The sequence below is a fragment of the Phocoena phocoena genome, chromosome 13 (genome assembly GCF_963924675.1).
Source record: "Phocoena phocoena chromosome 13, mPhoPho1.1, whole genome shotgun sequence".
Taxonomy (NCBI): Eukaryota; Metazoa; Chordata; class Mammalia; order Artiodactyla; family Phocoenidae; genus Phocoena; species Phocoena phocoena.
In genome coordinates this window covers 24,568,404-24,580,668 of record NC_089231.1, presented here as the reverse complement: position 1 = coordinate 24,580,668, position 12,265 = coordinate 24,568,404, and the positions used below count along the sequence as shown (strand labels likewise).

The 12,265-nt window shown below is 41.1% G+C and overlaps 1 protein-coding gene across 1 annotated transcript in view; it reads right to left on the bottom strand.

Annotated features, from left to right (window-relative positions):
- DYM (dymeclin) overlaps window positions 1-9,481 on the bottom strand; it is a 378,252-nt gene extending 368,771 nt beyond the window's left edge. The window contains exon 1 of the mRNA XM_065890137.1: window positions 9,200-9,481. The gene's annotated coding sequence lies outside the window, so the exon portion shown is untranslated. The remainder of the gene's footprint in view (window positions 1-9,199) is intronic.
- Window positions 9,482-12,265: the final 2,784 nt, after the last annotated feature.

Below are 12,265 nucleotides of genomic sequence, written 5' to 3'. Positions count from 1 at the left end.
AACAGCAGAGCTGAGTAGTTACTACAGAGACTATATGTGGTGCGTTCATCCCCTTATACTGCTGCTCAGTGCACTGCAAATCTCAGGGACACATGTGACAATGACAGCATTTCAAGTGTCAGGCATATTGCCATACTTTGACATTTTTAATTACCAGTAAATATCTCTCATATCAAAGCAAGAACAAAGGGCAATTTCCCTGGTGGTCTAGTGGTTAGGACTCTGTGCTTCCACTGCTGGGGCCTGGGTTCAATCCCTGGTCGGGGAACTAAGATCCCACAAGCCCCAAGGCGTGGCCAAAAAAAAAAAAGAACGAAGTAGACTGTGATGTCACACTTCTAAGTCACAGTGGAGTGTAGATTTTTTTATCTAATTAGATATCGAAGTATTACGTTTATCATGTAATATCATCGTAGCTATGTCAGAAGAATACAAGATAGGTAGACATTACCAACTAAGGTAATAACACGACATGCCCTACCACACAGCACTCACTTCCAACTCATCAGAGCAACAATCAAGAAAATTAGAAAATTTAAAACAAGGCATTTCATCACAAGCAAAACGTCTTCCCAAAAATAAAAAATGAAAATGAGGCTACAACTAGAGTAAGATTCTGAATGGCTCATTTGTTAACCAAGCAAGGAAAGTCATTTACCAATCATGATTTAAATTGTGTTTGATTACAGCAGACAAAGAAATGTGTCCAGAGAAAATAAAACATCTTTAAGACTTGTCTCTCAGTGAAAATAATTGCTCCAAGAACAGCCTGTAAGGAACAATTACAGCCATGAATGTTTTCCAAATTGGTTGAGAAAATACTAATTCAGTACAACCTGAAGTGGCATCTGCTAAGATGAATAATGACAGATGGCGGTAAACGTGTGGAGCAGAAAAAAGCTTAGCTGGACAAGTTTACAAATCTTATGAAAATGCAAGGTGTTTACAAAATTTTATTTTACTTTGCAAAATATACTTTTTTTACAAAAATATGTTACTTGTGTTAACATGTGGATTTATTATTTCTATTTTTAAGTAAATTACATAAATATTTCTTAAATGCAAGGTGCTTATAGCCTACAGTGTTCATTATGCTATCTATCAGCAGGTACTCTGCATAAAAATATTCGAATCTATGATGTGTTATTGAACCAGCAGTGTCAACAGCCAACTTCATCCACTCTCAGGAACTTAACTATCAGTTCCATAAAATTTTTCTCAGAAATAAAAACTGAATATCCTGATATGTTCTACCACACAACAATACAATGGCTCAGCAATGGTATAGTTTTATTTAATTTTTCAAGCTCAGGGTTGAGACTGAAATTTTCTGAACAAGAAGAACCCCCTCAGCCACTGTTACTGGACACCGAATGGCTTTGGAAATTCCTTTCTGCTGCACATTTGATATTTCTCAATGAATTCAACCTCAAATTAGAAGGCCAACAGCACTTAAAAATCTGTAAAACCTATACTGAGGTAAAGTCATTTCAAGGACAACCGACATTGTTTGAATCACAGGTAATGTCAAGCTGCTTTATACACTTTTTTTTTTTTTTGCGGTACACGGGCCTCTCACTGTTGTGGCCTCTCCCGTTGCAGAGCACAGGCTCCGGACGCGCGGGCTCAGCGGCCATGGCTCACGGGCCCAGCCGCACCGTGGCATGTGGGATCTTCCCGGACCGGGGCACGAACCCGCGTCCCCTGCATTGGCAGGCGGACTCTCAACCACTGCACCACCAGAGAAGCCCCTATATACACTTTTGATGCTGTCAAAAATCAAAATAAGACTCGAGACCTCTACTCCCACACAAGTATGCAGTAGATATATTTTCCAAAGTCAAACTACAGTTCCAACAGCATTTTTCAGACCTCAGTACAAGTACAAAAGTACTTTCCACATTTCAAAACCCATTTAACTGTGCAACAAGGAGTTCCACGTAGTCCTCAATTGGAAGTGATTAGTTGGTAATGCAATGATTTGCTAAAGGGTAAATATGAGAAATGAATCTAACATAATTCTATAGATGTCTTCCAAGCAATAAATACGCTCATTAAAACCACTGGGAGAATTTCCTGGTGGTCCAGTGGTTAAGACTCGGGCTTTCACTGCCGTGGACCCGGGTTCAATACCTGGACAGGGAACTAAGATCCCACAAACCATGCAGTTCAGCCAAAAAAAAAAAAAAAACCACATATGTTCATAGATTGATATCAGTATTTGGCAATACTTATCTATGTAAAAAGATATATTCAAAGGTGAAATACATTAAATCTCATTACAAATCAGCATTAAACAGGAACATTTATGATCAATTTTGATGATAGGAAACAGTAACTTTAAACTCCAATTAAGTAAAATGCTATCCCTTCTCCCCCAAGAGACTTCATTCTTCTCATCAGAAAACCTTTATTACCAAAAAAAGAGTTCTCAACCATTATTAGTATTGTATTTTTAATTTCATCGATTAAAAAACTTGAGGAAATTTTTTCTCCCTTGTTTTGCAAGTACCTACAAAATATTCTTCATTTTGCCTCTGGGCCCACAAAGCCCAATTCTTATGATCTGGCCCTTTACACAAAATGTCTGCCAACCCTTGGCCTAGAAGAATAAACTGAGACAAAGAAAGGTTAAGCGACTTGCCCAAGACCAAGACTACAGAGTTAGAAAGTGACAGACCAGGTTTCAGGCTAAGGCAGTCTGGGTGCAGAAACCATGCTCTTAACCACTATACCACATTGTTCCCATGAACCAAGAACAAGATGTCAAGGAAATAATCAAAGAACAAGAAAAGAGGGCTTCCCCGGTGGTGCAGTGGTTGAGAGTCCGCCTGCCGATGCAGGGGACACGGGTTCGTGCCCCGGTCCGGCTGGGCCTGTGAGCCATGGCTGCTGAGCCTGCGCGTCCGGAGCCTGTGCTCCGCAACGGGAGAGACCACAACAGTGAGAGGCCCGCGTACCGCAAAAAAAAAAGAAAAAGAACAAGGAAAGATACTTGAAACTACTAAAAACTGATTTAAAAATTCAATAGGCAGTCTTGTGTGATAATATAGAAGCTGTGTAATTACTTGAAAGATGAGTGGATGTGAAATAAAAGCCATTTTGTGTACTGTTAAAAAAAAAATTCATTTAGAAGGTCTTAATAGATTAGTAACAGGAGTTCCAAACAGCATGAACAAAACAGAGGAGCATTAAGTTAAGACACTGTCAAGTCGGGAACTGTGAAGGTGTGAGACTGTACTTTACCTTCATTAACAAAGACAATGAAGCCTCTGGGAGAGGATGAAAAACAATTCACTGTCACGGCAACAGCAGTAGCCAGAGTAACATCTTGCATCGGCTTCCTGGGTCCCAATCCCCACAGGTCTTCCAAAGTATTTGGTAAAAATCAGTAATATGTTCACAGAAAAATAAAGCAAATAGGGAGGGGGGTGGGGAAGCAAGGTAAACTCAGCTCAGCACTGACATTTATGCAGTCAGGATAATGTAAACACTGAATCAATCAAGAATTCTTAAGTATCTATACTACAAGGGCTGGAAGAGGGGGAGAAGGAGGAAGAGGCTCATCTACCACAACAGGCATCAACAGGTATTACCTAAAATTGATAAATCACAAAATAGCCATTTAGACATATTACTTATAAACACAGTTAAAAGCAGTTATCTCTGGGAACCAGACTAAAAAGGACAGGTAAGGCAGGGTACTGCTGATCTTCTATAACATTATTATAAATTATTATCTTTTCTAACAATTTGCAAGTATTACTTTAAGTAGAAATATTAACTTTTAAATACATTGGAGAGAATGTGCTTTACTATTTCACAATCATTGATTCATACAACTCAATGTGCAAATATCAAAGAATAGTACAGGGCTGAAAAAACAAACTAGCAATACCCAAGCTCCATCACACTGGTTATGTAAGCACAACGACTCAGTCAATATTTCCTGAGTGCCCACTATGTGGCCAGCACAATACCAAGAGCCGGGGTTAAAACTGTGAAGGATAGAATTTATTTACAGTTGAGTAAGAGACACAAATAAAGCAACATGAAATTATAATATGGCAACTATTCAAGACTCAGTGAAAGCTTCCCAGAGGTCATGCCATAAAAGCTAAGACCTAGGACTTCCCTGGTGGTGCAGTGGGTAAGACTCCGTGCTCCCAATGCAGGGGGCCCGGGTTCGATCCCTGGTCAGGGAACTAGATCCCACATGCATGCTGCAACCAAGAGTTCACATGCCACAACTAAGGAGCCTGCGTGCTGCAACTAAGGAGCCTGCGTACTGCAACTAAGGAGCCAGCGAGCTGCAACTAAGGAGGCCGCCTGCTGCAACTAAGACCCGGCACAACCAAATAAATAAATATTTAAAAAAAAGCTAAGACCTGAAGGACTGGCCTGGTTGGGTGTGGAGTTAAGAAACTTTTCAAAGTAAGAGAAAAGCATGTGTGTAGGCCTAGGATTAGGAAAAACAGGCAGGGTCCATTCAAGGAACTGAAAAAAGCTCAACATGGCTAGAGTAGGGAGGGAAGCAAAAAAAGCCAGAAAGCAAGCTGATGCCTGATGGGGAGACTTACTAAAGGGCATGTCTTCTACTTTGCCCACTGTAACTATAAAATTGCATACATCCCTCAGCCTTCTAGACCAGTGAACTCTTCCCCAATACACTGATGATTTCAAAACACCTAAGTCTAGTCCAGAACTATCCTATGGGTGCCAGACCATTTATCTGACTACATGCCATACATTACTATCTGGACCCAGAAATCAAGGGCCATATCCTAGAGATGACAGAGTAAGAAGCTAGAAAAGAGGCTGGGTCCCTGATGACAGCAGAGCCACCATACCAGCCCTGAATTGTCTACCTCTGGACTTCTCTTACATGAGAAACAAACTAACAACATGTTCAAGCTAGCAACGGTATGTTGCTCAAAGACAAACCTAATCTTAACTGACACAGGAGGCTTTGAAAGTATTGTAAGGTGGAGGGTTTGCAAAAGGTATTTTGAAGGAATAATTGTCAAGATTCAGTGATTGACTTCAGGACTTCCCTGGTGGTCCAGTGGTTAAGACTCCATGCTCCCAATGCAAGGCACCTGGGTTCGATCCCTCGTCGGGGAACTAGATCCCACATGCATGCCGCAACTAAGAGCCTGCATGCCGCAAGTAAAGATCCCACATGCCACAACAAAGATCCCAAGTGCCACAACTAAGACCTGGCACAGTCAAATAAATAAATAAATAAATATTAAAAAAAAAAGATTCAGTGATTGACTCAATCTAAAAAAGAAAACTTATTATCTGTCATTTGACATACAAAAAAACTGTTGTTAATTCTTCCAATATTCTTATTGGAGAGTTACAGCCACTTTTGGTTTCTGCATTTTTTAATTGAGATATAATTCACATGTAACATATTAATTTCAGGTGTACAACACAATGATTCAATATATGTATATACTGTATTGCAAAATGATTGCCACAATCAGTCTAGTTAACATCCAGCGCCACACACAGTTATTTTTTTTTCCTGTGACGGGAACATTTAAGATCTACTCTTAGCAACTTTCAAACATATAATACAGTATTATTAACTACAGTCACCACGTTGCACATTACATTCCAGGACTTATTTATTTTATAACTGGAAGTTTGCACCTTTTGACCGCCTTCACCCATTTCACCCACCCCCGACCCCTCACCTGGTGTCTGCATTTTTAAAGAATGTAACAAAAACTAGAGAAGACATCAAAAAGTACTGACCAAACTTTCTTAATAAAAAAAAAAAAAAAAAAAAACAGCTTTCAGTAAATAAGAGCTATCTGTAAAGTTGTTTTCAGCCCTATTAGATTGCTTTGTCTACAAATAGACAAACATGAGTATAATTTAAAACTGCAAGCAGTTTTTAAGAAGTTCAAAGCATTAAGCTCAACTAAGAACCTTAGTAGGGAAAATAAGCTTAAAAATAGGCACAGATATATAACAATTCCCATTATGTTTACTGGAAGCCGTAAGCTAAAACACACCACCATCAGAGAGACCAGACCTTCACGCTCCAAGGCAGTCAAGACCTTGAGAGCTAAGCTGGAAAGTGGAACCCCCTCAGGAAGCAGGATACCAACTACAGGACTTCCTGAAATCCACCTCTAAGATTCAGAGTCTTCTCCCCCATCCTGGGAGACGAAGAGCAGTAACAGCCATCTTGCCCCTCTGCTTTGCAGGCCCACAGCACTCGCCCTCGCCCAGCTGAGTCACATACGGAAAATTCTAGATGGGAATTCAAGCCCAACTCTCACAGTAGCTCATTCTTCCTGAAAATTTTTTCTCCCTTTGAGTCTTCCTGTTGAACTGGAGGTGCCTCCATCACCCACTGGGACACAGAGCCCCTGCCCTCTCACTCTGGGCAAGGGAACCGTCATTGCCAGAGTGTCCTGTGACTTCAAGTAGCAGTTGAGCATTATATACACTCTGATTACAAGTAAACAATACTTAAAAAACATGAATATGAAATAAAAGACCGAAACAAAATACAGAAAAACTTTACACGTTATTACATTGTTTTTATATTTAATCACTTTTAAAGGTCTCATTTTACCAAAGCCTATACTACGAATGTCACAGGTATTTCCCACATATTTGTTTACAGTCACTAAAAGGAAAATGGAACAGTTCTCTCCAGCACTAACTATTCCCATTACTACAAAGTGAAAGAGGACACACTGCATTTGCAGCAGCAAACAAAATCACTGATTTTCTTAAGTCTCAACAAAATATCCCAAAACATACTGTGATAGGCAGAATAACAATTCCCAAAGATGTCCACATCCTAATCTATGGAACCTGTGATTCGGTTATTTTACATAGCAAAAGGGACTTTGCAGATGTAATTAAGTTAAGGACCTTAAATTGAGGGAAAGTACCCTGAATTACCCAGGTGTGCCTGATCTAATCACATGGGTCCTTAAAAGTGGAGAACCTTTCCCAGCTGTGGTCAGATGGACTACAGAACAGCCAGAGAGATGCAATGCTGCTGGTTTTGAAGACGGAGGAAGGGGGTCACAAGCCAAGGAATGTGGCGGCCCCTAAAAGCTGGAAGAGGCAAGGAAACAGATTCTCCCCTGGAAACTTCCCAAAAGGAACACAGGCTTGACACACTGATTTTAGCCCAGTGAGACCCATTTCGGACTTCTAAAATACAGAACTTTTAAAGAATAAGTTTGTATTGTTTTAAGCCATTGAATTTGTGGTGATTTGTTGCAGTAGTCATAGAAAACTAATACACACACATTAAAAAACTTCTAACAATATGTGAAATCATCTGGAGAGAAACATAATCAAATTGCCCAAATACTTAGAGCAGTATGAGATATAAGTTATTTGTGCATTTTGTGGTATATTTCACTTCTATTTTTCTCCTGCCCTCACAAAACTCCATCCATTAAAGAGCTAGCCAAAGTGACAATTCTTCAAGCATTCTGCAGAAGGATGAACCATATTAACCAAGAAAATGGAACAGTCAGGACAACAGGATTAACTGGAAAAATCAGGAAACAAACTGTATTTTTCAGGAAGTCAAACATCAAAATGTTTGCACTGCTTCTTCAGTATCAAATGGATACCACATTTTAAAAAATAAGTCCTTCTAGATATAAAGAGCTTATTATTAATTTTTTAGGTGTGACAATCATATTGTGGGTATATTAAAAAGAGAGTGACTCAATCTTCCAGAGACATATACTCAAATATTTACAAATGAAATGGAGTTGGGAATAGGAATTCAGGGCCATAGATGAAACTAAATTAGCCTGAGTTACTGATTGTTAGAGCTGGGTAATGGGTACGTGGGGGTATATTACATTATCCCGGGTTGAGCTTTTCCAAATTTAAAAGTTACAAAAACAAAGTCCTCGACCTACTTATAATAATATAGATTTCTTAATATGTTTAATAGTTGAAACTCCTTCCTGTAACATTGACCCATCTCAATTTTCTGCCACTTAATCCACGTGCATCAATTCTTTCATTCCCACTCATTCTGCCCTGTTTACTAACCTAATGAGCTTCAGGAAGTCACCTAACAGCTAAAAGGTTGATTCTTCATCTGCAGAATGGGAATAGTTATACTTGCCCAGTCTGTCTCTGAGTTGCAGAGAAAATTATCTAAGATAAACAATACAAAGCAGGATAACCATTCAAGAAATCTACATTATTCATAACTTCCATGCTCAGCAGCAACCATTCACCTATTACTATAGATCCCCTTCCCTTCCACCTCCAGTTCCTCTCTCGAGCCCTCAATTCATCATCCCAAAGCCAGGGTCCATCTGAAAGGGTGCACTCCTCTCCACCGCCTCCACACACACACCGGTGTTTTCATATCTTTCAGCACCTTCTCTCTACACATCTCTCCCTCCAGCTTTCAAGGATCCTGCTCAATCTGCCCCCCTAGCGAGTCTATCCTGTGTACCCCTTTGCTGGCCCTATTACAATCATCCCATCCCTTCTATTTCAGTACTTTCATCCTATCAGCTTTATTAACTCACTACTGTTCACAAACACCCGATCTAACTTCCCACCCTCTCGCCTTTCAGTTAAAACACAATCGCTAGTTGCCAGGGAGTGGAGAATAAGGAGTGACTTCTAATGGGTATAGTTTTCTTTTTTGGGTGATAAAGATGTTCTTAAATCAGACAGTTGCACAACCCTGTGAAAATGCTTTTAAAAAACACTGAGTTTAAAAAAAACAACAAAAAAACCACCGCGTTATACTTTAATTGTACTTTTAAAGGGTGAATTTTGTGGTATGTCAATTACATCTCAATAAAAATTTGTATGTCAAAAAAACAATCAATATTATTGCTCACCTTGCCCATCACACGCCCACTTGTCACATCAACCCCATCTTCCGAAGCAACGACTTGCTCTTTGGTATCCCCCACGCCACGACCAACTCCCAACACCAGACTCGGACTGAGGCCCTTCTCACTCTCTTGATTAGCACACCCCCTCACTTCCCGGCTCTAAGTGCCACTGAATCCTGGAAGTGGGGGGCAGCTCTCGTGGCCCCGTCCCCCGCTGGCAGAAGGGACCCTTCTGCCCGGGGGAGGGGAGGGTGTCCCCAAACACGCTCTGACAAGGGGCGGGGGCCCCGCCCGGCTCCCAGGGCCGCGCTGCCAGGGGCGGCGCCACAGCCCACCTGTCTCAGCCGGCGGGGAGATCCGCTTCCAGCTCACAGACGGACGAACGGGTGGCAGAGGGGACAGAACAAGCCGCGGTCGCCGCCGCAGCCGGGTTGGCGCACACCGGCTCAGGCCTCCATGTTTCCACGTCTCTGAGGCTCCGGCTCCGGCTCCGACTCCGGCTCGGCTCCCGCCCGGACAGGATCAGTGCGGAGGCCCAGGGGCGGGGAGAGAAGAGGGAAGCTACGGAGAACGCCCGGGGTACCGAAAGCCCCGGCGCGCTCTAGCCGGCGGTCACGTGGCGCGCGGCGCGCGGACTTCTGGGAAATGAAGTGCTTCCGGCGTTCAGCGTTTCTCCACTCGCCTGCGCTTCCAGGGCAACCGCAAAGACGCGTGGCAAAACTGAGAAGCTGCTAAACCTTCTTACCTACGTGCTGCAGTCCTGGCTCACCCTACAGCACTTGTTCTGGTAACTTAACTTCATTAAGGCTCCTGTTCATTCCAGCACAATAATCACCCCAAAGTCAGGCAGTTCCTTGTAGGACTCTAAAGAATTGGGAAATAGGAAAATAAAGTTTGATGGAGGCAGAATAGCAGATCTAGAATTGCCTGCAATACTGTCAGAAAGGACAGGTCCAACAGGAAAGAGTGTCAATGTGGTGCAGTGGCAAAAGTATGGAATTTAAAGTCAAATGAGCTGAGGTTACCAGATTGACGTCCTTGGGTCCTTATTTCACCTCTCCAGCCAGTTTCATCCTCTAAAATACATATACGGGATCATGATGATACTAACCATACAGGACTACTAACGACGTCAGTAATAATAACTCACATTATGGGTTGTTTTCTATGTGCTATTCACTGTTACTTTATTTCTTCAAATAACGCTATGAGATAGATATCACTGTTATTTCCTTAATATGAACAGTATGTGCCAATACACTCTGAAAAGTACCAAAGAGGTCTTACATATACTTTTCCAACTTTTATTGCCAACAAGTTCCCTGAACTTGCAGAATAATTACAGGAAAATATACAAAAACACAAGATATCTGAGAAGCCTAGCTAAAAATGAGGTGATAAAAATGTTCTGAAATTAGATAGTTTATGGCTATGCAGCCATTGTAAACAATGCTATGAATATGTGTTCATGATATATTGAGAGGAAATGGTATGTACAGTATTACCCATTTTCAAAAATAAATTATATTTATAATACTTATGTATATATGGCCCAATGGGAAAAAGGCTAAAGGAATATTAGCAATTATTATCTTTGGGAAATGAGGTCATGCATGTTTTTAAAATAAATTTATTTATTTATATTTGGCTGCATTGGGTCTCCGTTGCTGCACACAGGCTTCCTCTAGCTGTGGTGAGCGGAGCCACTCTTCGTTGCAATGCGCAGGCTTCTCATTTTGGTGGCTTCTCTTGTTGCGGAGCACAGGCTCCAGGCACACGGGCTTCAGTAGTTGCAGCACGCGGGCTCAGTAGTTGTGGCTCGCGGGCTCTAGAGCGCAGGCTCAGTAGCTGTGGCACACAGGCTTAGTTGCTCTGTGGCATGTGAGATCTTCCTGGACCAGGGCTCGAACCCTTGTCCCCTGCACTGGCAGGTGGATTCTTAACCACTGTGCCACTAGGGAAGTCCCCATGCATGATTAAAAATAGTTTTTTCCTACATGTTTTCTAATTTTTCTGCAATAAATATGAATTACATGTATAATTTTATTTTTAAATTACTATAGCGAAAAGAGAGTCAGGCACCAAATCAACCTCAAAGTACTTTTTAATTTTGCCTATACAAAAATCACACAGTCTACCTACCCCAAAGTGACCTAGCAAAAACTGTGAGCATCTCTTCAGAACTTTCTTGATAGACCAAGAAGCAACTTATTCTACCTTGAGGCAATCCTATTTGTGAAATTTAATATTCCCTACCTTTTGTATTTTTTGCATGGCTTTAAATAAAAAGTTTCACTAGAAACCAGTGTTCCTAGGCAAATATCATAATGTTGCTAAGAAAACATCATAAATCAGAAAATAATAATAGGAATGGTTTTAACAATATGTAATGCATTAGTTGAAGTAGCAGTCCTTTGAAAACTACTTATTGTACATGTAATGTGAAAAGTATTACCCTTGGTCAGCAACTTTCAATACTGCCTGTACAAGTATCATGACAACTTTGACTTGACTACTTCAGTGTCTGGTTATTGCAGAAACACTAACAAGAAGGCCATAAACACCCTCCCACTAAATGCAATGGGGTATCTTGGATTGGATCCTGGAACCACAAAAGGCAATAGTGGGAAAACTGATGAAAGCCAGATAAAGTCTGGACTTTAGTTAAGGATATTGTACCAATGTTAATTTCCTAGTTTTGACAATTGTGTATGGTTATATAAGATTAACATTTAAGGAAACTAGGAGGAGGATATTCGGGAACTGTCTGTACCTTGCAACTCTTCTGTAAATTTAAAATTATTCCCTCTGGCAGGCCGAATAATGGCCACCCTGAAGATGTCCACATCCTAATCCCCCAAGACCTATGAATATATTAGTTTACATGGCAAAGGGGAATTAAGGTTGCAGATGGCATTAAGGTCACTAATCAGATGACCTTAAAATGGGGAGATTATCCCCAATTATCTGGGTGGGCCCGATGTAATAACAAAAGTAAAAAGTGAGAGGGAGGCAGAAAACATCAGTCATAAATATGGCTCTAGCAGAAGATCAAGTGATTCAATGTGAGAACCAGGCATTACTGGCTTTGGAAACAGATTATCTGCAAGAGCCTTCAGAAGGGAACAGTCTTGCTGATACCCTCATTTTAGCTCAGTGAGACTGAGTCAGACTCTCACCCACAGGGCTATAAGACAATAAATTTGTGTTGTTTTAAGCCACTAAATATGTGGTAATTTTTTGTAGTAGTAATGGAAAATGAATACATTCAAAAATTTAAAAGTGTAGGGACCTCCCTCGTGGCTCAGTGGTTAAGAATCTGTCTGCCAATGCAGGGGATACGGGTTCGAGCCCTGGTCCAGGAAGATCCCACATGCCGCAGAGCAACTAAGCCCATGCGC